The sequence below is a fragment of the Aulonocara sp. 'chitande type north' Nkhata Bay genome, unplaced genomic scaffold (assembly GCF_057382095.1).
Source record: "Aulonocara sp. 'chitande type north' Nkhata Bay isolate Kocher_YH1m ecotype deep benthic unplaced genomic scaffold, A_spYH_male_GT1.1 unmapped_scaffold_29, whole genome shotgun sequence".
NCBI classification, from domain to species: domain Eukaryota; kingdom Metazoa; phylum Chordata; class Actinopteri; order Cichliformes; family Cichlidae; genus Aulonocara; species Aulonocara sp. 'chitande type north' Nkhata Bay.
In genome coordinates, this window is record NW_028234361.1 from 22,820 (window position 1) to 28,103 (window position 5,284).

Consider the following 5,284-nt stretch of genomic DNA (forward strand, 5'->3'; position numbering starts at 1 on the left):
AGAGAGAGAGAGAGAGACAGAGAGAGAGAGAGAGAGGGAGAGAGGGAGAGATACAAAGGAATGTAATTCAAATTTTGCACTTCAGACCTTACAGTGTGTGTGTGTGTGTGTGTGTGTGTGTGTGTGTGTGTGTGTGTGTGTGTGTCTGTCTTTTACACAAAAAATGCACTTGCAACAACTTTAATATGGAATGTACTGGACTTCCCAGCTAGGCGCCCTCCTGTGGATGACAGGTGCAATTGATTGTCAAAAGCAGATATCTAACAGCTTCTGACACTTTGTACCGCATTGAGCCAGCAGAGGGAGCCCCCCTGGTTCAATCCCAGTTGCACAGCAGTTGTGACCAGCTTCTGTCTGTGTGCTTTGGTGTGTGTGAGTGTGTGTGTGTGTGTGTGTGTGTGTGTGTTGACAGAGAGAGAGAGAGACAGAGAGAGAGAGAGAGAGAGAGAGGGAGAGATACAAAGGAATGTAATTCAAATTTTGCACTTCAGACCTTACTGTGTGTGTGTGTGTGTGTGTGTGTGTGTGTGTCTGTCTTTTACACAAAAAATGCACTTGCAACAACTTTAATATGGAATGTACTGGACTTCCCAGCTAGGCGCCCTCCTGTGGACGACAGGTGCAATCCCAGTTGCACAGCACTTGACCAGCTTCTGTGTGTGTGTGTGTGTGTGTGTGTGTGTGTGTGTGTGTGACAGACAGACAGACAGACAGACAGAGAGGGAGATTCAAAGCATCAGGACCAGGAGATGACACAGTGCTCCAAAGGCCTGGTTCTGCTGCCTCCTCCTCCACCCACCTGCTGCAGACGCTTCTGTGAAGGGAAACTGCTACATGTTATGTCACCGATCCCTGCCATGCTGCGTGTCGAACGACCCGGCAGGGCCTGCTGAGTACAGTGGTGGTGGACCCAGGCCCTCTGCACCTTCCTTTCTCCGACTGGGACCGTTTTGTCCCATCCTTTTTGGTCCGATTCGCCATATCTCCAGAACCGAAGAAGCCATCGGCGTGGCCTCTTCGCCACAGCGTCCGGCACCCACCAAAACCCCCACCTAGACACCAACATCAGCCCTCTACACCTCTTACTTTTTCAGTTATTCCACTTTTGTCCCATCCTCTCCTGGCTTTTTCCCCATAACCTATCATTTAAGCCTCATCATACCTGCCGTGGGCCACTGGAGGGAGACAAATCACCATGCACTAAAATTCAAATTTTGCACTGCAAACCTCACAGTGTCTGTGTCTGTGTGTGTGTGTGTGTGTGTGTGTGTGTGTGTGTGCGCGCTTTGGTGTGTGTGTGTGTGTGTGTGTGTGTGTGTGTGCGCGCTTTGGTGTGTGTGCTTTGGTGTGTGTGTGTGTGTGTGTGTGTGTGACAGAGAGAGAGAGAGAGAGAGTGACACTTGCTGTGTATTTAAGAAACAAACGCTCAAAGAAACCAAACAGAATGACACAGGCAGAAAGACACTGTTTTATTTTGGTAACCAATGATGCATTTCTTATCCCCTTGTACAGGGCCTTTTATGACAGGAACAGGAACCACAGAGCGTCAGCCGCACACATCGAAGCTGCACAGGGCACACGCGGCACCACGCAGAATAAATGACGTTCCTGGGCCAAGGCCGAAGCCCAGCCACCCGCTGCCTCCTCGCCGCCTCCTCCCGGGACCTTCAAGGACCACCCACCAGCCACTGGTACACATTCCAATCTTACACAATGGCCCCAGCATCACAGGGCATCTCCTGACATTAAAATCTATCCTGATTTCTGTTGTTTTTCCCTCATCTCTGAGCCGCTGAGTGTGAGTGTGTGTGTGTGTGTGTGTGTGTGTGTGTGTGTGTGTGTGTGTGTGTGTGTGTGTGTGTGTGTGTGTCTCTCTCTTTTACACAAAAAACACATGTCAGTTGTTAAGGAAAATGTTATAAAACACTTCTTCAGTAAAGACTCAGAGAAGAGAAACACACAGAACTTCTTGCTAGCAAGGGCAGCCTCCACTCTAAGAGACTCCAGTGAGAGAACTGCCCCGGTCTTTATTTTATACTCCATTGAGCGTGTGTGTGTGCGTGTGTGTGTGTGTGTGTGTGTGTGTGTGTGTTGACAGAGAGAGAGAGAGAGAGAGACAGAGAGAGAGAGAGAGAGAGAGGGAGAGATACAAAGGAATGTAATTCAAATTTTGCACTTCAGACCTTACAGTGTGTGTGTGTGTGTGTGTGTGTGTGTGTGTGTGTGTGTGTGTGTGTGTCTGTCTTTTACACAAAAAATGCACTTGCAACAACTTTAATATGGAATGTACTGGACTTCCCAGCTAGGCGCCCTCCTGTGGATGACAGGTGCAATTGATTGTCAAAAGCAGATATCTAACAGCTTCTGACACTTTGTACCGCATTGAGCCAGCAGAGGGAGCCCCCCTGGTTCAATCCCAGTTGCACAGCAGTTGTGACCAGCTTCTGTCTGTGTGCTTTGGTGTGTGTGAGTGTGTGTGTGTGTGTGTTGACAGAGAGAGAGAGAGAGAGAGAGAGGGAGAGATACAAAGGAATGTAATTCAAATTTTGCACTTCAGACCTTACTGTGTGTGTGTGTGTGTGTGTGTGTGTGTGTGTGTGTGTGTGTGTGTGTGTGTCTGTCTTTTACACAAAAAATGCACTTGCAACAACTTTAATATGGAATGTACTGGACTTCCCAGCTAGGCGCCCTCCTGTGGACGACAGGTGCAATCCCAGTTGCACAGCACTTGACCAGCTTCTGTGTGTGTGTGTGTGTGTGTGTGTGTGTGTGTGACAGACAGACAGACAGACAGACAGAGAGGGAGATTCAAAGCATCAGGACCAGGAGATGACACAGTGCTCCAAAGGCCTGGTTCTGCTGCCTCCTCCTCCACCCACCTGCTGCAGACGCTTCTGTGAAGGGAAACTGCTACATGTTATGTCACCGATCCCTGCCATGCTGCGTGTCGAACGACCCGGCAGGGCCTGCTGAGTACAGTGGTGGTGGAATCGGCCCGATCGGACACTCCTATCTGCCACTTTGACCTTTTTATTCCGTCAAATTTGGACCCATTTACACCAAGTCCAGAACCGTTGGTGCTATCGACATGGGGTCTTCACCAGCGCGTGCGGAGCGGCAGAAACACCCCACGTAGACACCACTTTCATCCCTCTACGACACTTACTTTCCCAGTTATTCCATTTTATTCCGTCAAGCTCTGGCTAAATCCCCTTAACCTAACCAACCCTAATCATACCTGCATTTGTCCACTGGAGGGAGACAAAAACACCAAGCTCTGAGATTCAAATTTTGAACTGCAGACCTCACAGTGTGTGTGTGTGTGTGTGTGTGTGTGTGTGTGTGCTTTGGTGTGTGTGTGTGTGTGTGTGTGTGTGTGTGTGACAGAGAGAGAGAGAGAGAGAGAGTGACACTTGCTGTGTATTTAAGAAACAAACGCTCAAAGAAACCAAACAGAATGACACAGGCAGAAAGACACTGTTTTATTTTGGTAACCAATGATGCATTTCTTCTTCCCTTGTACAGTGCACCCTGAAGCCGTGTGTGGACCAGGAGATCAGCAGAACAGGAACCACAGAGCGTCAGCGGCAGACATCCAAGCTGCACAGGGCACACGCAGCACCAGGCAGAATTAATGACGTCCCTGATCCACAGCTCAAGCCCAGCCACCCGCTGCCTCCTCGCCGCCTCCTCCTGGGACCTTCAAGGACCACCCACCAGCCACTGGTACACATTCCAATCTTACACAATGGCCCCAGCATCACAGGGCATCTCCTGACATTAAAATCTATCCTGATTTCTGTTGTTTTTCTGTTGTGTCTCTCTCTCTTTTACACAAAAAACACATGTCAGTTGTTAAGGAAAATGTTATAAAACACTTCTTCAGTAAAGACTCAGAGAAGAGAAACACACAGAACTTCTTGCTAGCAAGGGCAGCCTCCACTCTAAGAGACTCCAGTGAGAGAACTGCCCCGGTCTTTATTTTATACTCCATTGAGCGTGTGTGTGTGCGTGTGTGTGTGTGTGTGTGTGTGTGTTGACAGAGAGAGAGAGAGAGAGACAGAGAGAGAGAGAGAGAGGGAGAGATACAAAGGAATGTAATTCAAATTTTGCACTTCAGACCTTACAGTGTGTGTGTGTGTGTGTGTGTGTGTGTGTGTGTGTTGACAGAGAGAGAGAGAGAGAGAGAGAGACAGAGAGAGAGAGAGAGAGGGAGAGAGGGAGAGATACAAAGGAATGTAATTCAAATTTTGCACTTCAGACCTTACAGTGTGTGTGTGTGTGTGTGTGTGTGTGTGTGTGTGTGTGTGTGTGTGTGTGTGTCTGTCTTTTACACAAAAAATGCACTTGCAACAACTTTAATATGGAATGTACTGGACTTCCCAGCTAGGCGCCCTCCTGTGGATGACAGGTGCAATTGATTGTCAAAAGCAGATATCTAACAGCTTCTGACACTTTGTACCGCATTGAGCCAGCAGAGGGAGCCCCCCTGGTTCAATCCCAGTTGCACAGCAGTTGTGACCAGCTTCTGTCTGTGTGCTTTGGTGTGTGTGAGTGTGTGTGTGTGTGTGTGTGTGTGTGTGTTGACAGAGAGAGAGAGAGACAGAGAGAGAGAGAGAGAGAGAGAGGGAGAGATACAAAGGAATGTAATTCAAATTTTGCACTTCAGACCTTACTGTGTGTGTGTGTGTGTGTGTGTGTGTGTGTGTCTGTCTTTTACACAAAAAATGCACTTGCAACAACTTTAATATGGAATGTACTGGACTTCCCAGCTAGGCGCCCTCCTGTGGACGACAGGTGCAATCCCAGTTGCACAGCACTTGACCAGCTTCTGTGTGTGTGTGTGTGTGTGTGTGTGTGTGTGTGTGTGTGTGTGACAGACAGACAGACAGACAGACAGAGAGGGAGATTCAAAGCATCAGGACCAGGAGATGACACAGTGCTCCAAAGGCCTGGTTCTGCTGCCTCCTCCTCCACCCACCTGCTGCAGACGCTTCTGTGAAGGGAAACTGCTACATGTTATGTCACCGATCCCTGCCATGCTGCGTGTCGAACGACCCGGCAGGGCCTGCTGAGTACAGTGGTGGTGGACCCAGGCCCTCTGCACCTTCCTTTCTCCGACTGGGACCGTTTTGTCCCATCCTTTTTGGTCCGATTCGCCATATCTCCAGAACCGAAGAAGCCATCGGCGTGGCCTCTTCGCCACAGCGTCCGGCACCCACCAAAACCCCCACCTAGACACCAACATCAGCCCTCTACACCTCTTACTTTTTCAGTTATTCCA